Genomic DNA, 27,498 nt, shown 5'->3' with positions numbered 1-27,498 from the left:
GTGCTGATACACAACCGAGGCTAGGACCTGAAATAGTGTCTCTGCGATCTTGTTTCACCAACCAGAATAAAGCTGTGAAAAACTTAGAAATAATTCCTACTCCTGGATAAACGAATTACCCAGAAAGACATGAGATGTTAATGCCAAGACAAAATCTTTTTATTCATGAGCAAATCACAGTGTTTAAACATTTAATCTGGGAATATTAGAGAAGTGTTCACAAGTAGAGGTTCTGAGTGTTTGAAAGCTCCTATTGAAATTGTTTTTATTCAGATTATATTTGTCTTAACACCTGTAAGCCTGGCTGCTGTGTTAAACAGGAAATAACATATTCCAATGCCCTTTCTGAAAGAATCCTGAGTCTAACACAACATTATTTTTAATTTGCCAGGCAGAGAGAACTCAAGAAAGTAATTACACTGACCAAAAGATTTTGTACATACACACTTGATTGCATTATGAAAAAGTTGAAATTATTTCATTATCATGTAGTAATGCTTTACTTTTAGGCTAAAAAGGCTATTTTTAAACAATAGTTTTAAGTCAGTATTGCAACATCATGTTAAAACTGAAAAATTACATAGAATTTTGAAAAATGACAAAATTGTGTCCATAAAACTAATATTCTGTGAGCTAAAACCTTAATAAAAACAGATTAATGAACATACATATTTTAGTAGTTATTAAGTTATATAATTAGATTGATTTTAAAAAAAAATATATTCACTAATTAGTATTTTTCATACTATCAGAAAAGATTCCTGGCATTTAGGACAGAGAATTACATGTTCAAATATTCTCCAGACACCTTGGCCTTCTATCTTGATGGAAAGGGGAATGGATTATTAATTAGATAGAGTTCATTATTCTCACTGGGAAGTTTAGCAAACTGAAAAGATGTAAAACTCTCATTGTTGGGAAGTACATTAAATGGACAAATAAAGAATAACCTAACGACACATTACATGTTCAGGTCTTTAGCATGCTAAGAAAAAATAATCTACTATTATACTCCTAAATTGTTAGTAATAAAATATTATCACTATATATTTTTAAGTGGCTTAAAATGTAATGTCATATATGTACTTCTGATCTATTATTCACACAAAATGTTGCTTTAAAAATGCTAAGCAAAATAAACCAGTCAGAGAAAGACAAGTATCACATGCTCTCACTCATATATGGAATCTAATGAACAAAATAAACTGATGAACAAAATAGATCCAGAGACACAGAAGCATGGAACAGACTGAGGGATCTCAGAGGGAAGGTGGGGGTGTGGGAGTGGTTGGGGAGAGACTAACCAAAAAATTTATATGCATAGATGTATAACCCCTGGACACAGACAATAGTGTAGTGAAGGCCTGGGGGGCAATAGAGGGGAAAAAAGGGGGGCATCTTTAATAATTTCACCAAGAAAGATAAATTAATTTTTTTTTTCATCTTATGCTGGCAATAGATCTATTCTACACTGAATCACCCTTACACTAAACTACTTTCAGTACTATAACTGATGCTATTTTTGACATAATTTTCTGAGGTTAAGAACATAAAAACTAACTGATCACAAAATTCGTGAACCCAGAAACCCGATCTTAGTACTAGCAGTTGTCAAAATTTTGCATCGTCTCAAGTTACATTTATTACTCATTGACGTGTCCATCATGGCAATCACTAGCACTGGCTATCAGCCAATTCGGTAATGTCAAATGCAAACATTCCATAATAACAACTTATTTTAAATAAAATCAATGGGGGGGAAATAGGGTAGATTAAGAATTAGGATTACTGAGGCTAATTTCAGACCAAAAGCAAAAGGGCCAGTGCTTACTACTCTGTTTACATTATCTTTAGGACTGTTGCACTGTGCCAGGGACCACTGCCCACCCTAAGCTGGCTGCACACTGCACACCTCTGAGGCACAGCGTCCTGGAGGTGTGCAGCCTGCCAGCTCACCATGCAGTGACTGCTGGTAACTCTAACATATTACAAAACATTCATCTACTTTCTGAGAGCTTTTATAATTGTATCTGTAATCAATGCCAAGCATATTATGGATGATATGTGATTTGAAGGACGTAAGTAGCTAAAAACCATGAAAACAGATTAAAATTTGGAAAAGCAATATTCCAAGAAATTATTAACTTGTCCTTTTTAGTCATGATTTGTACTGCCATAAGAAAACCAGAAGGAATAGTAACTCTTGCTGTATAAATGTCCTCAAAATCAATAATAATAATAATAATAATAAAACGTCCCTTAAAGAATTGAAAAACCTGCCCCACATTGTTCTATGGCAACAAGGAGACAGAACTGAATATTTGGCTCTATTTTATAGTGAGCCTGGAAAAAAAATGAGGAAAAAAGTTGAATATTTCAGGTCGGTTTCCAGTTCCACATCACTTCCTTTGTGAGATCTTGCTCCCTCAATAGAGCTTGTGTGTCTGTTATAGAATTTATGACTGTGTTACAGCTATTTGGACAGGTGTTTGTCTCCATGAATGGAATGCTGATTCTTTTAAGTCTCAGACTGGCTTTTTTATCTTGATATGCCCACTAGCTACTAGAGTGTTTTAAGAAAATCTAGGAATAAAATATTTATCTGGAGAATGAATAAGAAAATGAATGGTTTATAGATGTGCTTTTGAAAGACTCTTCTTAAAAAGTTTCTTTTATTTTTTTATCATATACAACAATATTATAATCATTCTTACTAGAGAGTGGTAATTTTATTCCTGCATGTAACCAACAAACATTTATTGCATATCCATTATGTGCCAGTCCCTGGGTCTAAGTCCTGAGGTGAGTAGATGATGATATGTTAGAAATCTGCCATCACAGAACTTAACTTATTAATTCAAACAGATATCAAAAACCTCAGTTAAATATAATATTTTAATTCTTATAATATTGGTAGTAGAGGGCATTCTTAAGAGTGAGTTCTGCTACAGGCACTATTTAGCAGGGTGAACTATTCTAGAGGAACAAGGTCTCCTGAAGAATTTATTTTAAAATTGAGATGCAGGAGATTAGATTTTGTCAAAAAAAGGGGGGCGGGCAGAAGGAAAAGTATATTCTATAAAATACTAAATTTATATTTGTACATGAAAATTTATGACAAGCTGACTTAGCTTTCAAAATATAATGTATAAATAACACTGTTTATAAAATTTGTGTATTTTTAGAGCAATTAATATTTTATGGATTACATACTAATCATTTGTATCTGCAAATTAGAATAATTAGTATAAAATAAGGCATGAATCTCTTCAGAAAAATGTGTAACATTAAAGGATAAACCTGTTCATTAAAAATTATCTTATGCGCCCTGGCTGGTTTACTCAGTGGTGAGAGCATCAGCCCCTGGACTGAAGGGTCGTGGGTTTGACTCCCAGTCAAGGGCACATACCTTGTACCTCAGTTTGTGGGGCTGTGGGCTCCATCCCCGGCCCGGGTTGGAGCGTGTGAGGGAGGCAACCAGTCTCGTGTCTCTCTCACATCAAGGTTTCTCTTTCTCTCTCTCTCCCCCTCCTACCTCCTCTCCACTCTCTCTCTAAAAAAAAAAAGAAAAATCAATGGAAAAAAATATCCTCTGGTGAAGATTTAAAAAAAATTTACCTTACGATCTTTTTATTCAATGTGCAAGATTCTAATTCTGGAGTACATGAATAATTTGAGTAAGTAAAATTCTTGGTATCAAAAGAATACATTTGTTTTTAGTCCATTAAACGATAAAAGTTAACGTGGGTTCCAAACACACAACTCTGGATTAAACTGAATTTTACCTCTACTATCAAAAGTAAAGAAAAATAGGCTTGGTTTTTCTTGGGAATAAATCTTGAGTTTCTCTTAGATTTCCATCAAAGGATTTATGTTTGTGGAATTTTTCAGAGTGATCGCTGAACTCGTATTCATGCTTCAAGGCGGCCTTTAGTTTGCACAAGGTTGACAGTGTGAGAACAGAACCAACTGGGTTAAAAGGCAAACTAGATCAGGATTTCCTTCATAGTGCTACAAAGAATTATAGCAGAATTCCTAAACCTACCTCTAGAAGTAGTTTTGTGAAATAATTTCGATCTTCAAAAACCACGTAATGAAAGTAATCAGGTATGATTTGACCAATAAAATTTCAGTCTTGCAAGATTCATCTTTAATATGCATCAAGAAAGAGAGTGAATGGGGAAAAAATAAATGTGAGAGTTTAAATAGTAGATTAAAGCACATTTTTAGTCTTAATACTGAATATTTATTTGGGGGTTATAGTGAGCACATTCTATTGTTTTCAGCTAGATACTAAGATCACATAGCAGAAATGCCTTTTCAGGGCTATACTTGAATATGTCCTCAGTTTAGTCAGGCATCATTGTTAAGAAGTCAAGTGAAAAATCATGTCTGTGTTCATTTTGAAACTATTGTTTATTTTCTTTGTGGTTCCTTCATAAAATTTCCAAGAGAGAAATTTTCTTTGAAGCTTAGCAAGGAAAAAAACAACTTTGATTCTCTTTAGAAACAGGAATACTTCCTTCATTTGGATAATAACTATTGGTTTATATATACTTTCCCCACATACACTTGTGAATGTGTCAGTGTGCAAGTGTGCGTGCATGTGTGTGTTGAATTGCAGTAAGCTAAAAGTCACGAAGGCTATATAAACATGTTAACGAACCTCACTTTCTTTCCAAAGGCTTTCTTTTCTATTTTCATTTTATTGATCTATTGCATAGATTTTCTTTATGCAAACCATTGGGATGTGCTTGGAAAGAAGTGAATACGCAGGTAGATTAATACAGAAAAAGAAACGTTAAGTCCTATAAGATTTTAACACATGCTAGTTGTTTTTTTCCAGAGGCTCCCACAGCACAATTCACTTGTTTTCTAAAATAAATATAATCATTTGATAAGGACATTTAAGAAAAATATATACACATCTCATAATCTTCAGTAAACTGATTAATTATATAAATTGATTAGTAAAATTTACCTTCATATGTCATAAGGAAATTTACTAAAGTTTCATGTTTTGGGTTCCATAAAGAGAAATTATATTACTCTAATATGTGGCAAGAGTTGCAGAAAAATCAAACAGTCATAGTGCATGAAACAATGCCCAAGAGTAAATTTATGTGGGATCCTATTTATCTAAATGCAGCAATTTATGAATATTACTTGTCAATTATCTTGTAGTTCCCTTAATAGTATTCCTGAAAATGTCAACAGCTCTAAGAATTAGCAAGAATAATTTACTAAATCAGAAGCCTTATGGCTCATCAAAACAAGTAACTTTTGGTCTATGAAAGACCATGAAAAGAGATTAAAAGACAAACTATAGACTGGAAGAAGAGATTTGCAAACCACAAAGCAGATTAAGGACTACAATCTAGAAAATATAAAAGAACACTCAAAGCTTAACACTAAATCATCATCATCATCATCATCATCCAGCCAGCCAGAAATAGGCAAAAGATAAACAGACATTTCACCAAAGAAGATAAAACAATTGCAAATCAACACATGATAAGATGTTCAACATTAGCCATCAGGAAAGTGTAAATAAACACCACATAGAACTATTACCACATTGTATGCGGGAAACGTATTTATACGTTTTACGTTGACTGGTAGGAGAGCGCGCGATAAACACTACCTGCAAACAATGTGTTACTAAATACGTATCAGAAAAGACAACGTAAAAACTAGTAGCAACACCCAATGCTGGTAAAGATGCAAAGAACCTGGGTCATTCATATATTGAAAGTGGGAATGTAAAATGGTAATGTCGCTCTGAAAAGGTTTGGTAATTCTCAAAAAATTAAACATGTACTGACCGGATGTGGTAGGCAGAATGATGCCCGCCTGTCCCTGCCCCAATAAAAGACATCCATCTCCTACTACCCAGAACCTGTGAAGATGTTACTTTACTTGTCAAAAGAGACTTTGCAGAGATGATTGAATTAAGGGTCCTGAGAGGGAAAGACTGAGTTAGACTACCCAGCTGGGATCAATATATGCACAAAGGAAAGAGGGAAGCAACAGAGAGTCAGAGAAACAGATGTGATGACAGAAACAGGTGAAATAAAGAGAACAGCGTGGGGTGGAGAGATTTGCAGATGTTGTGCTGATGGTTTTGAAGAAGGGGTGGGCTGGGATGATCAAGGAAAATGAACAGCTTCTAGAATTTGCAAAAGCTGGGAAGTCGATTCTTCACTAGAGCTTCTAGATGGAAGCCCATCCCGAAGTCACCTTGAGTTTGGCCAGTGAGATTTCTAACCTACAACTGTAAAATAACAAATTTTGTGTTTTTAATCCACTAAGTTTATGGTATTTTATTATATTAGCAAAAATAAACTGATACTCAGTACAACCCGGTAACTATACTCTTGGATGTTTGTTCCAGAGAAATAAAACAAGTTTCACACAGAAACTTGTGCATGAAATTTACATAAGTTTTGCTCATTTAAAAATTGTCCAAATGTCCTTCAGTGGGTAAGTGGTTAAACAAATTGTGGTACATGACTACCATGGAATACCACTCTGTACTGAAAAGTAACAAACTAATGTAAATACAATTTGGTTTTTCTTCATGGGATTATACTGAGTGGAAAAAAACAATTTCAGAAGATGTATAATTTCATTTATATAACATTTTTGAAATGTCAAAATTTTAGAATGGATAAAAATATTAGTGTTTGCTAATGGTCTGGGATGGTAGAAGAGGAGAGGAAAATTAGTATGAAATTTTGTGGTAAGAACTTTGTTAAATCAGTAAGAGGAACTCTACCGGCAGAACGATTGAAGTTTTAGTCTAACTGGTGAAAGTGATAAAATTCTCCCTTGGGTATTCAATTAAAATCCAAAATAGTCACATTGCTAGTGGTAACAATTCAATCTGTTTTTTCTTCTTCAAGATAAGGTCCTCTGATATATATAAATGAGAGAAAAGCCTTCAGAAATAAGAAATAAATTAAAATATCATCTACCCACCTATTAACGGAGCAGCTATCTTAGGAAGTTGATATTTAAATTGTATAACCCTGGAAATTGTTAAGATACCTTGAAATGGTCACAACTAATTCTCTGTAGGAGCTTGTGGAAAAAAAAGTTAGAGTCCCTGACTCAAAACACCATTCCTTACTATGGTTTATATCTAAATGCCTACCTTTCTAAGACACACATCTGCAAAACATATTTGTCATGTTGCCAGGAAATATTGTATCAGTGATTGAAATAACATGCAGATGAAAATAAAATCCTATTTAACCTAAAACAAATTTCCTTTTACACATTTTTGTTGTTGTTGGTAGCATTGCTGGAATTTCTGAAAGATCCTTTCAATGACAACGATTTTGACTGTGCATCTAAATTTAAATTTTGATTCAACAAAATCTCAAAATCTGAACAAATTAAAAATTATATGCAGAAGTAATACACTGTGTATGTATGTTGTTAAATAGATTTTACATTTTAAAAAAAGGTAGAATAAAGTATCAGAAAAATGTATCATCTTGTTTAAGGGCCAGATAATAAGAGGTTACAAATCAACTAAGGATCTTTTACGAGTCTAAAAATCTACTACTGGTGAAATGGAGGACATATCACTTTAATTTGGTTATTTGAATGGCAACACACTAAAATAACATAGTTGTTCTTAATTATGTTATGATGCTGTGCGTTTTGGTTTGAGTTCATATCCATAAACAGTAATATAATTTTAAACAATTTTATAATAATAACTCTCATTATGTTCTGAATGTTGGCTATGAGTAGAAAGTAATCTCAGCTTAATTAGCTGCTTACTTATATATGCTAAATTAGAAGTACATTACAAAATAAAAACCTTTAAATTATATAGTGGGAAAAAAAATCAAAACATAATTACCAGAATCTCTACAGGAAGATATAATTACTATGGGCTAAATTCCTTCTTCAGCTTCATTTTTGCATCTCCCACAGAAGCCAAAAGATGCAAATTGCATTCATTTCTAAGGACTGAATATCAATTTACTGGGAATTTTTCTGGGTAATGTCCAAAAACTAATGGAAGATATATTGAGAAAGCTTAAAATAAACATTTTTCAACTATGTATAATAAAACCAACTTAAGACACCATTCATTCTTCTCAGAAGCAGTAATCTGGAATGTTCAGTGCTAACCATGATTTCCCAATCAACTCACTAGCTGCCCTTGAAGAACTTACTTAATTCATTTATGTGCAACTTTATGCATCTGTGTGAAATGGAGATAATAAACATTCATTTATCTCCTGGGATGTTTGGGAAATTCATGATTGTAAAATGCAAAGAGATTTGTGGATCAAAGTTGTAGATCCAAATGCAGAATGGGGCGCACGCCAGACGGAACACTTCTGCCCTGTGTCTAGAACACTGTGGGTAAGAAAGTATTCATTGCTTGATAACAGCTGCATTTAGAAAAACCATCAGAGTCAGAAAACAGAATATGGAAGGATATTGAGCAAAGTGAAGAAACAACTATATTCTGGTGGGGATACATTATCTGACTTCTAATCCTACCACAATGGGTTAATAAATCACCAAAGGAAGAGACTAATCCGCAAGGTAACAGCATACTCAAACACAGAAGGATGTGAGCAATGCGCAGAGTTGGAAATCCAACGTATAGCATATTGGTTAAGACCATGAGCTTTGGAGTTATGCAGCCCTGGTTTCAATCTCAGCTCTACTTTACATGTGACCCTGGGTAAGCTACTTTGCCCCACTTACCTAATTCATAAGAGAAAAAGAATAGAATTGAAATTAGACTCATAAGAGTATTGTTAAGGCTAATGAAATAACGTATATAAAGCACCTATCATAATGTTAACCAATAATAAGTGATGTTTCTTATTTAATCTTTCAATAAGCATACTACTGAATAACTACTATATGACAAACACTGATATATATATATACACACACACATACATATATATTTATACATATATGCCTGTATATATATGTGTGATATACTGGTGAACAAGCTTTTAAGGAGTTTACATTCTAAGAGAGACAAAAAAATAATAAGGCAATAAAGGAACATAATAAATCAAGTGACGATAACTAGACTGTAGTATATAGCTTTGTTACAGGTTGGATGTGTCCCCCAAAAGATATGTTGAAGTCCTGCTAACCCGTGGTAGCTGTGAAGGTGACCTTACAGTCATGCACCACTTAATGACGGTGGCATGCTCTGAGAAAGGCACCGCTAGGTGACTTAGCCACTGTGGCACGTTAGGGAGCACTGACACAAACCTGACTAGTAAAGCCTGCTACTGTAACTGCATGTGCTACACACACATGTGGCAGCTGCAGTAGGTTTGTTTACACCAGCATCACCACAAACACAGAAGGAAGGTGTGATGCCACCATGACTATGGTGTCACTAGGTGACAGAAATGTTTTAGCTCCATTCTAATCTTATGGGACCACCACTGTATATGTGGTCCATTGCTGACGGAAATGTTATGCTGAGCATAACTGTATTTGGAAATGAAATCTTTGCAGATGCAATCAGGTTAGGATGAGGTGATACTACATTAGGGTGGGCCCTAGTCCAATGACCGTCCCTAGAAGAAGGAAATGGAAACAGAAGGAGCACATGATGTGAAGACACAGAGATATATGGACACAGTAAGCAGATGGCCGCGTGAAGACTGCGGCAGAGGCTGGAGTGATAGTGCTGCAAACCAAGGGATGCCTGGGCTACCAGAAGCTTCAAGAGGCAAGGAAGGATCCCTCTCTAGAGGCTTCAGAGGGAGCACGGCTTGCCAACGCCTTGGTTTCAGACATCTAGGCTTCATAACTGTGAGACAATAAACTTTTGTTGTTTTAAGCTACCCAGTTTGTAATTTATTATAGCAGCACCAGGAAGCTATTAAATAATAAACTAGTTATTAAAGGAAATAATCTTGTGATACAACTGTCTTAAATTTATTCATACTAAAGAGGAGAACCCAAGGTAATAGAGAAGTTAAAGAATCCATTACAAAAGGAAGACTTGAAAGGAGGACCACCCTGGAAGAGAGGAGAGAGCAGGGTCAAGAGGAGTGGTCCATGCTGTTGATCGCTTCCTCACAAAACCACTTGAGTGTGTGTTTAAAAGGCATCGCCCTGGCTGGTTTGGCTCAGTGGTTAGAGCATCAGCCCACGGACTGAAGGGTTCCAGGTTTGATTCCGGCCAAGGGCATGTACCTTGGTTGCAGGCTTAATCGCCAGCCCCAGCAAGGGCACATGGGAGAGGCAAGCAATTGATGTGTCTCTCTCACATTGATGTCTGTCTCTCTCTGTCTCTGTCCCCCTCTCTCTCTTTCCCTCCCTCCCTTCTACTCTCTCTGACAAGCAATGGAAAAAGTTTATTCAGGTGAGGATTTTAAAAAAAAAAAGGTAGGCATATCCCTGGGCCCCAGAAACAATGTCTAAAAATGTAGTCCCTGAGTATAGAGACTAGGATTGTGCAATTATTGTGATATGATCACACTAAAGTTTAAGAAACACCAATCTATTCACTTATATGTGCAATCTAAGAAAAAAACAACAAAATAACACCAAGCTTATATAAATATAGAAAACAATTTGGTGGCTAGTAGAGGCAGAGATGGGGAATCTGGGGGAAGTGGGTAAAGGGTTCGAAAGGTACAAACTTCCACTTATAAAATAAATAAGCCATGGGGATGTAATGTATAGTATGGTGACTATAGTTAATAGTACTGTATTGTAGCCCAGCAAGGCGTGGCTCAGCAGATCCAGGAGATCATGGTTCGATTCCCGGTCAGGGCACATGCCCAGGTTGCGGGCTTGATTCCCAGTCGGGGGTGTGCAGGAGGCAGCCGATCAATGACTCTCTCATCATTGATGTTTCTCTCTCTCTCTCTCCCTCTCCCTTCGTCTCTCTGAAATCAATAAAGATATATTTTAAAAAATAATAATGTACTGTATAAGAGAGTAGATCTTAAAAGTTCTCATCACAAGAAAAAAAGACCTTGTAGCTTTGTACAATAACAGATGTTAACTAGACTTACTGTGGTGATCATTTCTCAATATACACAAATATCAAATCATTATGCTGTGTTGAAACTAATATAATGTATGCCAATTATACCTCAATTAAAAAATAAATTTAATTAAATTAAAAAGAAACACTGATCTAGAGTGTAGTAGTTAAATCACTAAATTTAGCATTTAAAATTTTTAAATAAGAGCTCTGGCATATGGAAGTGGGGACTAATCCTAGACTTGTATTGGAATTGTAAAGCATCAGAAACCAGATGAGATCAGGTCCCATGAATTACTGGAAATCATTATGTCTTTGATTGCACCTTTTCTATAGCAGCACAAACAGTTGCAGTGCAAGGCACCATCCTGAAAGATTTCCCTGTTCTTAAATATAGGTTTCTGACTATCATTTTCCTATTTTCCTTTTGCATACCTGCCATATATTTGTTTTCCAAAGTGGATTGTTCCTCTGGTTCCAAGTATGGCTTCTCCATTTGCTATTTTTGTTCCTTCTTGCCCCAGCCCCTCAACGACATAGGCTCAGACTCAACCACAGTCTGTTTTTGATTAATCTTCTTGTTGTTCCTCATATATGTCAAATTCATCTCAAGTCTGCATATTTATAGTTGACAATAGCCCCTCCAACTCTCCCAGTGGAACCTAAGACCTGTCCTCAAAGTCTGTTAGAAAGACCTAGGGAGTACAGTGGTATCTCGGTTTTTGAACGTCTCTGTGGATGAAAATTTTGGTTTACTAACACCATAAACCCAGAAGTAAATGCTTCAGTTTTCAAACACGCCTCGGAAGTCGAACATGCCACGCAGCTGCCGCTGAGGGCAAGGCCCTGAGGCCCAGCTGTTGGCTGTGGATCCCTCGGTTTTCAAACATTTCAGAATTCGGTCTTCCAGAACAGATTACATTAGAAAACCCAGGGACCACTGTATATGGAACTTGTATATTCTTGGGCCCTACCCTCAGAGATTCTGATTTAGCATAACTGGGTCCGAGAACCTGGACCTGTAGGAAGCACTTCATCTGATTCTGAATTAGGAGCAAGCTGCACATGCTTTCCAGTAACACTCCCCAAAGTGAGGAGTATTCCCTGCAAGCCCGAAATGATCACAGTCTGACAAAGCAGCCAGAGATGCTAGTGGTATCTTTGGCAGCATTAAGAGCTATGTAATATTCAGATCAAGAAAGGGAAGTTTTTATACCCTGCAAGGGCCACACTCAGACTGAAATATTGTGATTGGTTATACATGCCGTATTTTAAGGAGATCACATGTTACCGTGTGGTACAATTGGCCCAGTGAGTACAATTCATATTGCTGGGATACAGAGTTCAGGTCCTTGTCAAGGTGGGCTGCCTACATCTTGCAGCTGCAGTCATTACCCAGTACTTGGGGAATACTACATTCTACTCTTCACCTGCAAGCACTCTAACTATATTGTAGAGAGTTGCTTAATTTTTTTTAAAAAGGAATAAATGATGTATTCAATCTGCAATAGGGATATTATGACAACTAAAGATCCATCTCAGAATGTCCCACAATCTTTTTTCAGCTTTATTCAGGCATAACTGACAAATAAAATTGTAAGATATTTAAAGTGTGCAATGTGGATCACTTCCTATGTCTATACATTGTGAAAAGATTCCCATATCAAGTTGGTTAACACGTTTATCGCCTCCCATATTTATTTACCTTTTATTTGGGGGAGGGTATTTAAGTTCCACGCTCTTAGCAAATTTCAATTATCTAATGCAGTGCCATCAACTTTAGTTACCATGTTATAAATTAGATACTCAGACCTTGTGTTATAACTGAAATTTTGTACCATTTTACCAACCGCTCACTATTTCCCTCATCCCCCAGCCCTGGCAACCACTATTAAACTTTCTGTTTCTGTAAGTTTGACTTTTTTTTATTCCACATATAAGTTATCATATAGTATTTGTCTTTGTCTGACTGACTTCAATTAGCACAATGCCCTCCAGGTTTGTTTACTTGCATTTTCTTGAATGTCAGGATTTTCTTCTTTTTAATACTGATTAATATCTGTGTGTGTAACATCTTTGTGACCCATTCATCCATTAACGAACACACTGGTTGTTTCCATATCTTGGCTATTATACAAAATGCTGTAATGAACATGGAAACACAAATATCTCTTTGGTTAATGGTTGTTCTTGTATGTACCACAATATCTTTAAGCCCATTTATGTTTCAAGGTCTTATCTGGGTCTAAAAATCTCAGGGGCAATACATATTTGGATACCTACGCCACTTAAAGTCCTGAGGAATCAATAACCAAGTGCTAGAACTGTAAGATTTCTGATATTAATGCTTTATATATTTCCAGATCATTCCCCTCCCACCAATCTCTCCTTCTCCCTTTCTTTTCTTGCTCTGTCTCCCTATCTCATCTCTAGCCCACTCCTGCCAAATCTAAAAGCTATTTTTATCAGTTTAGTAATTTTCGATATGGCTAGAGATCAGAATCACCTTGGGAGCCTTTAAGACTTCAAACACCTGAGCCTGAAAACAACTGCCTTAAATCTAAGATAGGGAAACACCATCATTTTTAATCTTAAGCATCTGAAATTTCTAGTCATTCTTCCTGCTTCCCCTCTAACGGAACTGCACTCATCTTACTCTAAAACTTTATTTTCCCGTTAGTCAAGTCTTTCTTTTACCTTTGCATTAAAAATTCCCTCAGTGATTCACTCATTCAAAATGAAACGATTCTCACAAACTTTTCCTTATGGCTTAGTTTCCCCATCTTTCCAAATGCTCTGGTGGTGTGAGAGTACATTTTGATTGGTGGCAAACAGATCATAATTTTTCCCCTTCAAATCATTATAACCCAGGTGCATTTCATCATTTAGATAAAGAACATATAAATGATAAGGATTCACAAATATCCATATAGATTATGCTTCCAAATAATTCTAACTATTCCATAAGGAGAGGGTTTAGGTTTACTTTTGCTGGAATATTCAAGAGGAGACTGGAAAACAACTGTTAAGAGGGTGTCAGCATGTGCACATGCACATACACACACACACGGATTCCATGATTCTTCCCTGTTAGCAGGTGTAAAAATCTCTCTTGAAGCACCAGAACAATGTCTTCTGGTTATAGAGATTATTTCATATCCTCAGAATTTCAGGATCTGCCTCAAAATAGTCAACCTAAAGTTTTTAAAAACCTTAGCCAACTAGCCCTGTTTGAGCGACTCAGTTGGTTGGAGTGTTGTTCCATATACCAAAAGGTTGCGGGTTTAATTCATGATCAGGGCACACATTGGTAAGAAAAGCATATATATATTTGAGAAATTGGCCAGTATTTAAAATCTCAAAGCACTGAGGAAAGTTATATTCCAAAAGAAATTATTCAGAAATTAAACTATTGTATATTTTTAACCATTTTGTTTTTAAAAAGTGCTTAAAGCTAAGCCCCATAGAAAAAGGCAAGTCTAGAACAAGACAAATAGTGACTAGGTGGTGACATATTGGCACCCAATATTGAAGAGACCTGAGTCTTTAAAACCAGTAGGAAATAGCCCTTCCTCTTTGGTGGAAGTGGCAGTTCTGTAGATCTATGAATCACCTTGGGGTCATTCTTCCTTTTTTTCTTAAAGAATGAGGCATTTTCACCCCAAATGATTTGGCTCAGTAGTTAAAGCACCGGCCCTAGGACTGAAGGGTCCCGGGTTAAATTCCGGCCAAGGACATGTACCTTGGTTGCAGGCTTGATTCCCAGGCTGGGTCGGGGCACGTGCGGGAGGCAAGCAATCGATGTGTCCCTCTCACATCAATGTTTCTCTCTCTCTCTCCCTCCCACTCTCTCTGAAAAGCAATGGAAAAAATAATCCTCAGGTGAGGATTAAAAAAAAGAATAATGAGGCATTTTCATAGCCAAATAGCTCTATGTTCTGGTCCTGAACAATCTAAGGGATGTCCAACAGCCCCTCTTGTCCTACCACTTCAGTTCAAACTGGCAGTGTCTCTGCTGGTATAATCCCATAATCTCTTTATCAAGTGATAGTTCCGCCACAGCCTTTGGTGCTCTCAGAGCATATGTTCTCATTTTTTGTAATACGGAGAAGCTGAGAATTTTCTAAATCTTTAAGTTTTAGTTCCTTTTTTGCTTAACAATTCCTTCTTTAATTCATCTCTCTCCTCTCACATTTTACTATAAGAAGTCAGGAGAACCCACACTGCACCTTCAATATTTTTTCTGGAAATCACTTCAGCTATCCAATTTCATTATTTTATCCTGCACAAAACAGGAGAACACAATTTAGCCAAGTTCTTTGAGCCCTTATAACATGGACCACTCCACTGTCCAAAAATATGTTTCTCATTTCTTTCTGAGAACTCACCAGAATGGCCTTTAACATCTGTTATCAGAAAAAAGTATGAATGGTCTTTCTCTGTTACTACGGGAGTGGGGTTCTTGGGGTACCGCTGGAATAAGCATTTGGAGGCTCTTACAGGAGGATGAGATGTTGTAGAAAGTTTTCCTTTCATGGAGTTACATCCCTGGGATTCTAAAGCCCTATTTCCTTTAATCAGGCCCTGGAAGATGTTCAGGTGAGCATTCAGTAGAGCTGGCATCCGGAGTTTCCGTTCCATGTTGCAACCAGGTTCAGTTCAGTAACAGGCTAGTTGCAGCCCATTAGTCCATTGTATGTGGGGTCTCCAAATGGCCCTGAGCCATGTGGACAAATTCAGGAGAGTAGAAGCGTGAGAGCCCCTGAGAAACCAGGAGTGCAAGAGCCGAAGAGGCAAGAGCGAGCTAAGAAAGCAAACTCCTTTGTTTAGGGGATTAAGTATCTCAAATCTTCCAATGTTTGCAGTGGCCATCCCTACTCTGGCCAATGACCTGTTGCCAGGTGTGGCTGACAGACAAGTACCTTCCCTATGTCACACAGACTTCACTAGGTGTGTGTGCCTATTCTTCCCCTGTCCAGTCCCTTCCTCCAGGGATCAGCTGGAAAGAGACCTGTGGAGTGTTAAACTGCAGCTTCCTGGCAAAGCTTCACAAATGAATGTCTATAATATCTGCCTTCTCTTTACTCTTTTCCAATTATTCATAACTAGGTTAGTTACAATGGTATCACATCCATATTTCTACAAACATTTTGTTCGTGATTATTTGTGTTCCTGAAGACAGTGGCTTTCTTTCCAGCTCTCCTCTTTCCTTCCTAAGCCTTCACTAGAATCGTATTTCATGACCATATTTCTACTAACAGTCCCCTTATAACAATCTAGGTTTTGTCTAGCATGCACAGGAAGACTTCAGCCTCTCTACCCATTAACCAGTTCCTTACCCACTTCCATATTTTTAGGTATTGATTAACACCAGTCTTCTCAAGCTAATCTTCAGTGCAGAACAATTCCTATATCAAAAACTGCAAGTCTAGACTCTCTATGGCCAAGTTCTTATCCAAGACCAACCCAAAGTTGATGATTGACTCAGTTCCTCAGACGTTAGGATGTGCTTTAGTCCATGTGATTTGGTGACTAGTAAGGTTCCACTCTAGGTGTGATGACCTCTGCTAGTGAATCATTTCTTTTCCAGTTATGGGATATTAGAACTGTGAAAAATCACATAAACAGAGCCATTTCAAAATGGAGTTGGAGCCACCATCCCAGAGAAACTGCTTGTACAACTTACTCCTCAAACATTTGAAATGTCTGAACTGGGCAAAATAACCTTTGGACTGAGCCAAACCAACATTATATTCCAACAACTGTTTGTAAAGAAAACAGGAAAGCAGACATCCTGATTACGAGGGCTGAAAACTGAGGACACTCTTTAAAATTAACTCCATCCTGTATAGCTAAAGAATAATTTAGTTTATTTGCATGAATAGAAATTCCTTCCTTGGCTGATTTACACCAATGGAAATCCCTTCCTTCTATTCAGGTAATTTTTTTCCCTTTTCTTTCTCATAAATACCCCTTCCCTTTACCTCCTAACTGAAACACTGTTTGGGTTTCTGCCTGTATCAATGCTTCCTCAAAATGCAGATTCTATTTTGATCTCAAATAAACACTTGTTGCCTCTCGCCTTTTGTTTTTTGTTTTCTGGTGGTTTTTTTTGTTTGTTTTGGATTAACAGAAGGCAAAAATAATATTCACCTGAAATGGGCTGACTGATTTCCTTAAACTACTACTGAGGATTAAGTGAGATGATGTAAATAAAGCACTTAACACACAGCACTTGGCACACAGCACTTTCTCAACAATGCACATCTAAGGATAACCAGCAAAAGGGAATAGCTTAGACCACAAAAACTTTCAATGATTCCCACCAACAGCAATCCTTCTCCAGCATGTATTTAATTTTGATTAAACTCACCAACTACTTACTCATTTATTCATTAACTCAACTGATATTAGGGAATTTATTATGAACAGGGCATTGTGCCCAGGACTGTCGGTTACACTGAGAAGTATAATAATGGTTACTTCAGGACTGTAGCTGATAATGAGAGAAACCAGTTCTTTATCGAATTGAATTGCTTGGAATCTCCCAAGGAGACAGGGATTTTAAAAACTGTATAAACAGTGTGTGATTAAGTGCCACACTGTGTAGTAGCCAGGCAAATGAGTACCAGGGCTGATCCACTAAAGAACAGTACATAGTAAAATAAAATATACTCTAGAGAAAAATGCTTGGGTGTTAAATTTTATTACATAACATATTAAAGACTAAGTATGTGAGAAAAGAATGTCTAATAGCCTAAACACACAATTTCTATTCCCTTCCCTTTAGTGTTTTTTTGCTTTGTTTTATATTGTTATTTCTTTCCTTAAATTCTTTTGGATCGTTAGTCTTGCTTGCTTTGCTCTACTAGGGGTCTTGGGACTCTGTGTTATCAGCAAACAGTGTCAAAACAGGATGCCAAGTATTTCTAACAATAAAAACTTCTATAAAGAGTTCAAGTAAGATTTATGCAGAATCACAGAATTTCTGTGATTGAAGAGAGTTTGGGAGCCATATATCCAGTTCTCTAGAGTATTATTTACAGTGAATTTCACAAAATATCAGGTAGAGTTATGGAAAACAATTTATTTAATATGTAGAAAAAAATGAAATTAGACTTTGGAATTAGAGTAAAGGAAACATGTTTTGTAGGCAGAGATTAATGTGTAAATAATGTTTAAAAAAAATGACATGAGATGCCACTATAAAAATTTGATACCTTAATAACTGATCACTTTTATCTAAGAGCAAAAATGGAATTCAAAAAAATCTCTACATCTTCCTTGCATTTATTTTAAAATATTCCCCAAAATTAAAAGGTTATGAAAGCGACTCATGGAAGAGTGCACTTGGGTCCCTGTGCTGGAGGTGGGGGTTGAATAAATATGCATAACATATGTCATCCTGCTGACTGGTAAATGATGGAATGAGGAAAGGGTTACTGATGGAGGTCACAAAAAACCCGAGGACATGCACTTAGATACACTTCTGTGAGTATGAATTGTGTTCTTAGCCTGAGGGTGGGAGTGAATATGGGTCCGTTGTTCTGCTTCCAAGGACTCTGCCTATCTTTTGTTTTTCCTTTTGTTTTGTTTTGGCTCTAGGGTCTCAAGCCTCAGGAACCAATTATAGAAGTCTTATTAGAGAAGATTTTTTTCTCCATCTTTTCAGCCTTTTAGGTTCAAAGAAATGACCCTTTTTTCTCCTTTCGTGGGAACACCTGTTTGTTGAATTTTACTTTCCTTCCTGATAGCACTTTGTTTGTTAGGTACTTTTATTTAAGCATGTCGTAATTAATCATATTTTGCAGGACTTTTTATATGTTGCCATTAACTTATTCAAATATGAAAGAGGCAATGCCAACCTTCCCCCTCCCACTATCTCACTGGATCCAGTCTAGCATTCTGTAATATATTCCCCATTCTGGTCCCAGATTAAACCTTGGTTAAAATCTCCAATTTCACCTAAGAAGTAATATTGAAACAATCCTATAAATTTATGCAAATGATTTGTATCCCCCACAAATTCATATGTTGAGGTTCTTTTTCTAATTTAAAAAAAAAAAATCTTTATTGTTGCGAGTATTACAGATATCCCCTTCTTTCTTTCCTTCATTGCTCCCCTCCACCCGGATCCCCCTCCACCCCAGGCCTTCACCACCCTGTTGTTTGCGTCCATGAGTTCTGCATATATGCATATAAATTATTTGGTTAATACTCCCCCCACCCCTCCCCTTGGAGATTCTTCAGTCTCTTCTATGTTTCTATACCTCTGGTTCTATTTTATTCATCAGTTTATTTTGTTCATTAGATTCCTTGTTTATTTTGTGTTTAGAGTCAATTGTTGATAGATATGTTTTTATTGCCATTTTATTGTTCATATTTTTTTATCTTTCTTCTTCTTCTTCTTAAAGAAGACCCTTCAACATTTCATGTAATACTGGTCTGGTGGTGATGAACTCCTTAAGCTTTTCCTTGTCTGAGAAGCTCTTTATCTGACCTTCAATTCTAAACGATAGCTTCGCTGGGTAGAGAAATCTTGGTTGTAGGTTCTTGCTTTTCATCACTTTGAATATTTCTTGCCACTCCCTTCTGGCCTGCAAGGTTTCTGTTGAGAAATCAGCTGAAAGTCATATGGGTGCCCCTTGTAGGTAACTAAATGCTTTTCCCTTGATGCTTTTAAGATTCTCTCTTTGTATTTAACAATTTAATTATGTGTCTTGCTGTGGGTCTCTTTGGGTTCCTCTTGTTTGGGACTCTCTGTGCTTCCTGGACTTGTATGTCTATTTCTTTCACCATGTAAGTGAAGTTTTCTGCCATTATTTTTTCAAATAGGTTTTCAATTTCTTGCTCTCTCTCTTCTCCTTCTGGTTTCTCTCGGATGCGAATGTTGGTATGTTTGGAATTGTCCCAGAGGCTTCTTACACTATCTTCGTATTTTTGGATTTTTTTTTTTCTTTTGATGTTCTGATTGGGTGTTTTTGGCTTCCTCATATTCCAAATTGCTGATTTGATTCTCAGCATCCTCTACTCTATTGTTGATTGCCTGTAAATTATTCTTCATTTCAGTTAATGTATGCTTCATTTCTGATTGGTCCTTTTTCATGTTGTTGATGTTCTCTCTAAGTTCCTTGAAGTTGTCACTAAGTTTCTTGAAGATCTCATTAAGTTCCTTGAGCATCCTTATATCCATTGTTTTGAACTCTGTATCTGGTAGTTTGCTTGCTTCCACTTCATGGAGTTCTTTTTCTGGGGATTTCTTCTGTTCTTACATGTGCAACATGTATCTTTGTCTCCACATTTTGGTTGTTTTCCTGTGCTTGTTTCTATGTATTACGTAGAGCTACTATGTCTCCTGAGCTCTTATTGAGAAGTAGGGGTATGCTGAGGCCAACTGCTGCTTGTTTTAGAGATTTCAGATAAGTTGGAAGTCTGAGCCAGTACAGGCTATTCATACGGGAAGGTCACTGCAAACAGTTTGGGTGGGGCTGCAAATTGGGTGGGGCAGGGTCTCAGGGAGTCACCAGGGGCAAGCAACAATGTGAGCCAGGTTGATGGAAATTCAGATATGGTAACCGCCTGTTGGCACTGTGGCAGGGGAGGTATCAGCAGAGTAATAATGGCCTCTTCAAGCACTTTTGCCTGGGAGAAAGCTCCCCCCAGTTCTTGCCCTGATGAGAGACCATTTAGTTCCTCCCTGTATGTTCCTGGATCCGTTCAAGCTGCTGCCCCAGTGCTGGAGCTCAGAGGGAATGATTAAGTCTGTGTGCTGGCCCTTTAAGAGGTACACCTGAGACTATAGCAGCCTCATCTCACTCAGCCACAATCCCCAGTAGTTTTTTTACAGTTTGAAGTTACAGGGACTTCTCTTCCCTGCACTGGAATCCTGGGCTGAGGGGTCAGGTGTGGGGCTGGGACCCCTTGCTTCTCATGTAGACATCCACAGCCATGATATCTTTCCCAATTAAAAAGAGTCACAATTGTACGTGGGTCCAGCCCACTCCATGCCTCCACCCCTACTACCAGTCTCAATATCGCGTCTTCATTAATTCTCTAGTTGTAGGACTTCCATTCAGCCAGATTTCAGGTGGTTCTGAATGATGGCTTTTCTGTGTTTTAGTTGTAATTTTGATGTGGTTGTGGGAAGATGCTAGTGCCATGTTTACCTACGCTGCCACCTTGACCAAACTGCTGAGGTTCTAATCCCCAGTGTAATGGTATTTGGGGGTGGGGACTTTGAGAGATAATTAGGTTTAGATGAGGTCCATTCATATGGAATTAGTGTCCTTATGAGAAGATAAAGAGGCCAATCTTTTCCCATCTCCACTGAACAGGGCCCTTACTAGACACCAACTCTGCCAGAACCAAGATCTTGAACTTTCCAGCCTCCAGAACTGTGAGAAATAAAGGTTTGTTGTTTAAGCCACCCAGCTTACATTTTATTATAGCAGCTTGATTTGACTAAGGCACTTGTTAAAAAAAGAAAAAAAAAGTCTTTGTTTTTTTTAAAAAAAACATGAATTTACACACACAGTCTGGATAAAGCATAACTGCCTCACCTCAGGCCAGTTCTCGAGTTAAAAAATATGCTAAGGTGAATGAAGACAGAAAAAACCCTGAGCTCAAATCCAGTCTCTATTATTTATTAGTTTAGAGACTGTGAATAAATTGTTTTACTTCTCTGAGCCTTGGTTTATGCATCTCTAAAATTTGTTTATAACGTCCACAAAGTTGAGGGGCCTTATCTGTGCTGTCCCACTGATCACTGTGATTGCATCAGTTTATCTCTCTGGATTGCTTGAAAGCTCCCTTCTTCATAACTCAGGTAGATCCTCTTTTGAGTCTGGGTTCCCATCAAAACAACATCCTTCTCAGGTAGAGGTGAACTATTTAAAGTATTCTTTAAAATACTCATTGAGCACCTGTGGGTGACAAGGACTCTTTCAGGTCATTGGGATTCATCAGTAAATAAAATAGCAAAAAATAAATAAAAAAGAACCTCAGAGAGAGGAAGGGAGAGGGTGAGAGATAGAAATATCAATGATGAGAATATCATTGTTCTGCTGCTGCCTCCTGCACGCCCCCTGCTGGGGATCAAGTCTGCAACCTGGGCATGTGCCCTGACCAGGAATTGAATCTTAATCTCCTGGATCCTAGGTCAATGCTCAACCGCTGAGCCATGCCAGCCAAGCTCAATCTTATATTTAAATAGTTACTTCCTCTTCTATCAGCTCCCAACTACAAACCTTATATGATTGCTTTGAGGATTAAATGTGATAATCTTTGCAATATTACACCTACGAATCATCAGTAAATGTTGCCTCACTTTCATTATGTAAAACCACAGGTTTTATTTTAGAAGTTATTCAACTTCAAAAAATTGTTATCTATGTATGGACTATTTTAATTTGGGTTTCCTTAGAAGCAGATCCTGATAAAAGGATTTGAGTACAACAGTTTATTTGGGGATCTGATACTAGGAAACATTATCAGGGAGAACAGAGGTGGGCCAGGGAAGCACAAGACACAAATACAGAGTGAATTATCAATATATTACCAATCTGGACAACTAAAGTTTAATCTCACCAGGAAACTCTAGGTGCCAGTATGGAACGCCCACCTCAGAGCTAAATTATTTACCCACCAGCTTCTGTAAGTAATTGTTTGAGGGTTTCCCATAGAGGAAATTAATTCCCTGGCACATTGCATCTACCTGTAGGTCCCTCAGGCAAAGGTGCTGGCTACTGGGACTTGGCCCTACAAGCACAGAAGTGATAATTTATCAAGGGGATCTGGGCAGGCTCCCAACAGTGTGTGCTCCATGAATCTTAGATAATCTTGTAAGGAAAGAATAACTGTGATAGAGTATTAGTTCCTTAATATAGATCAAGGTCAAATCTGCTCCAGAATTCAGAACGAGATCTGACTTCTCATTCTATTTGTTCCAGGAATTCATCCTGGCATTCTTTCCTTCTAGTTAGTATATGTTTTCAGCCCTTCTCCCTAATCTATCCTTATATCCCCTGCACTGGGCTTCTTTTCCCTGTCCCTGCCACATTCCCTTCATCTTATAACCACAATGTCAGAGCAAACTCTGTTGGCTCAATTTTTATTTTGACACTTTGTGTCACCTCTATCCCAACTACCCGCTACTTCAATAGCATACTAACCAGTCTCTCTGCTTCAACTCTTGCCCCTCTGGTTAGTTATTCACCAAGAAGTCAAAGTGATCTTTTAAAACCATAAGTCCAATAATATTATTCCTGTATTCAAAACTTTCTTCTCTCACTATTATCAAGGCTTATTGATCTGTACGTTCATACAACCTTTAAATGCTTTTCTCCTTTCTCAGTGCACTGCAGACACTTGGGCTCTATGCTGTTCATGTACAGTACTCTCTTGCCTCATAGCCTCCATATTTCCTCATTGTTTCTCCAAATATTTGCAAGAGCTAGTAACTGGTGGGCTCAGGACTGTACTCACACAGTTTGCTTCAGAAGCTATGTGATCATTTGTAGCACAAGGCCCTGAGGGCCCTTGGCCTCCTATAAGGCAAGTCTCTGACCAAGTAACACCTCTGCAGAAATGACTTTCTTGACCATTCTGTCTAAAAATAGTATCCACTGCCATTCTTTCTCTCTTTACTAAACTTTATTTTTAGAGCCCTTTACACTATCTGTCTTCATATTATATATCGATTTATCATTATTATTTAAAATTTTTAGTTTCATTGCTTGAATGTAAGCTCCACGTAGGAAGGCACTTTTTCCGCTTTACTCATTATTAAGTCCTCAGCACCTAGAATGGTGCTATATCAGTCAGCATATGTCAAGTTATGCCTCATTAACAACAACCACTCCAACATTTCATGACTTAACTCAGTGAAAGTATCTTTCACCACAGTCTACAAGGCAATGTGAACCTGAAATGGAGCTTTGTTCATCACCATCACTCAATTACACAGGCTAAAGGGACACCTTATTTGCCACATCTTTCAGGATCACTGAATTTTAAACCTACTCAGAAGTAACAGAAGTCATGACTCCCACTCCCACTTTATTGGCCAAAGCAAGCCACATGGCAGAAGGCAAAAACGGGTAATCTTAAGCGTCCTTGTGATAGTCTTAATAACTACTATTAGCTCATATTAATAACCAATAAATATTTACAGAAGAAACAAATAAATGAGCAAGTTGAATAAGCTACATACTGTATAAACAAATTTGGGGACACATTTCTTAACACCTACCTAGGAATATAGATAAACACATTACACTTAAAATATAAAATACTTTAGTAGATAGATAAGCTCCACAGGAATAGGATCTATCTGTTCTACTCAGATCCCTAGCACCTGAATGCTCAATACATGACAAGCTCTCAATAAATCTTTGATGATTACTTATATAAATGGGGTAATTTGGTGAATGTACAAGTGTCTGATTGGCTTTGCTTTCAAAGATACAAATTTAAAATATTTATGTATATATGCATACATATACAGAAAAATTTAAAATATAAATACACAGATATGGATAAGAAAGTAATTCATAATTACTCATTTCACAAAGGAAAGTATGATTTAGGAATATGGAAAGAGTGATGTTTATGTTAGGATGCTTAAAAGCAGTTGCTTGTTGTAGGTTTTCTCTTCCAGAATATATTTATGACACTTAACATTTAATATAATTATGAAGACAACCCTGTTTGGATATACATAATATTTAAATACATATTTTGAGACAGTAAAAGTTTCCTTATTAAATGGGAAACTAGATTAAGAGAACTGCTCTTGAAATCTTTTAAGAACTAAAATTTATCACAGAAGCTTTCTAAATACTATCATATGAACTATTCCCATCAATGGCTTCTTTATGAATCATGCATGCAAAATATGTAAACTTCACATTTCCCTAGTGAATATCTTCAACCTAGCAGAGCCAAAGAGAAAGACTGAATAACAGTCTACGGATCCCTCATCATGAGGCTAATTTAGAGAGCACAATTTCAATCTCACTCTAACTCATTTTTGTTCAGTCTAAAGAATTATTATTTTCATATGGAGACACTATGTTAGAAAATTCAGCACATAACTTAAGTCTAAATTAGGTTACTGTAACAGAAATATATTAATTAACTGAAGATTTAATGAAGCAATGAAAAGGAAAATAATAGACATTCTGGAAAGATAAACTCCTGAGAGGTATTTTCAAAGTGGTATTTTAAATCATTGGCAATCACTTAACAACAGGTTATTGCCAATGATTCTTAAAACAGCAGCAAATATATTATCTGATTTACAACTAACTTAGTATAATTCTAAACCCCCTGGGGTTTTGTGTATGAAACATGAAGCCTTGTTTTATCTGCATTTTGGTGACTGGATATTTTTTCTAGTTTTTAAATATGTTTTTCTTAAGTTGTACATTCATTTCCCTTTCCAATTTATTAATTTGATTCTCAATACCCTTCTTAATAGTGTGTAGTTTTGTGATAGAAACTAAAACATTAACTCTACCTGTCAAAATTGGTGGCAAATATTTCCTTCAGGTCAATGGCATTTTATATACTTATTATGTATGTGCAATACTAACAATGGAACATTTTTGAGCAAACTGAACCAATTTCAGAGATAAATCTTTGACATTTTAAAATGAAGCTACTAATACAAGGGGAATTAAATGCGAAGTTTAAGGCCACACAGTTAACAAATGCCAGAATCAGATCTGTACCTAAAGAGCAGGAAGAGAAGGGGGAAATAAAATATTTCACAGGAATTCCTAACTTTTTGAAGCTCTATTGAATATATATATATATATATTTATATATATATATATATATATATTTTTTTTTTTTTTGAATATTTCAATAGATGATAAGATACTGTATGAGTTTGCTAGGCCAGCTACAACTCACAGACTGTATGGCTTAAACGACACAGGTTAATTTTCTCACAGTTCTGGAGGTTAGAAATCCAAGATCAAGGTGTCAGTTATTTTGGTTTCCCCTGTCTTCTCCCCTTGGCTTGCTGATGGCTGGGCTGCCTTCTTGCTGTGTCCTCACATGGCCTTTTCTCTGTGAATGCACATCCCTGGTGCCTCTCCCTCTTTTTATAAGGACACTAGTCATATTAGATGAAGGTCCACCCTCATTAAAATGACTTTGGTTAACCTTGATCTCTTTAAAGGCCCTACCTCCATATACCATCCCATTCTAAGGTACTGGGAGTTAGGACTTTAACATATGAATTTTGGTGGGAACACAATTCAGTCCATAATAAATACCATAATTATATCTATGTCTGTACCTATTTATCATCTTTCTATAAATTTCCATAATTTATAGACTCTGAAAATCCTGGTACCTAGGGAGCCTAATTCCAGGGTTCTGTTAGGTCATATTTTCAGAGATTCAAGATGCTATTCAACAGGTATTCAGGTCAAATTTATTTCAAAATTTTAAAGTCAATGTCAGTTTCCACAAATGCCTTCAAATAGATCAATATGTGGAAATCTATTGGTAAGAGGTTTTCAATACAACTATATACATCCAATAATAATTATTTATTAAAAATACATATTTTAGCCCTGGCTGGTGTGGCTCAGTTGGCTGAATGCCATCCCATGCACTAAAAGGTCACTGGTTCAATTCCCAGTCAGGGATTATGCTCAGGCTGTGAGCTCAATCAGCAGTAGAGGGAATGCAGAAGGCAGCCAATCAATGTTAATGTTTCTCTCTCTGTCTCTCTCTCCCTCCCTCTCCCCCCTTGCTTTTTCTCTAAAATCAATAAAACCATATTTTTAAAAAAATACATATTTTAAATAAAAGTATCTAAACAATAGCAATATAGTAAAATCTGATATGATTTATAATTTAACTAAAAAATAATAGCATTCAAATTTAAAAGATGATTTTGATTTTTCTTTCTCAAAAACAAAATAATATATAATTACCTAAATCCATGTTATAATTTGTTTTTTTCATGCTGTTGTGGTTGTATTATCATTAATGCTAATAAACTGCCTTTAGTGACTAATGGAATTGTTCATTATCCAAAAGTGAATAAATGAATTTTAATATAGCCCTATATTAAAAACACTCTACAGTGAGTATAGAAAAACAACCCTGTTATTTCTATAATAATACCTGGAAATTGAAAGGTAAGGTCCCAAGGTATCTTGCCTTTTGCCATTACTTTGTATTCTCTCATCTGTAATGTACATTATTTTACTATACATTGCTTGCTTAAACATTACATTTTCCAAATGTTCATTTCCAAGCCCTATATTTATTCCACATGTAATATGGTTATATTCAGTTTGAAATATCAGCTATGTGGTCCACTGAGGTACATTCTGAGAACCAAGTTCAAGGGCATATAAATATTCATAATCTCAACTACCCCCTTACTTTCCTGTCACATTGAATTTAAATTAATGATATTCCAATTTAAAAATTAAGCCACTGCAGTCAAAATAATATTCTAATATTTC

At 36.6% G+C, this 27,498-nt stretch overlaps 1 protein-coding gene and 1 pseudogene across 4 annotated transcripts in view; both read right to left on the bottom strand.

The window, feature by feature from the left end:
- Positions 1–15,646, bottom strand: part of LOC308562701 (adenylyl cyclase-associated protein 1 pseudogene) — a 77,178-nt pseudogene extending 61,532 nt beyond the window's left edge. Inside the window, exon 1 of the transcript in view lies at positions 15,394–15,646. The product of the transcript in view is annotated as an adenylyl cyclase-associated protein 1 pseudogene (transcript). The remainder of the gene's footprint in view (positions 1–15,393) is intronic.
- CCSER1 (coiled-coil serine rich protein 1) overlaps positions 1–27,498 on the bottom strand; it is a 1,053,860-nt gene that overhangs the window by 424,263 nt on the left and 602,099 nt on the right. The gene's annotated exons all lie outside the window — the stretch shown is intronic.

The sequence above is a fragment of the Miniopterus schreibersii genome, assembly GCF_964146895.1.
Source record: "Miniopterus schreibersii genome assembly, chromosome: 1".
In the NCBI taxonomy this organism is placed as follows: domain Eukaryota; kingdom Metazoa; phylum Chordata; class Mammalia; order Chiroptera; family Miniopteridae; genus Miniopterus; species Miniopterus schreibersii.
This window is presented reverse-complemented; position numbering and strand designations above follow the sequence as displayed.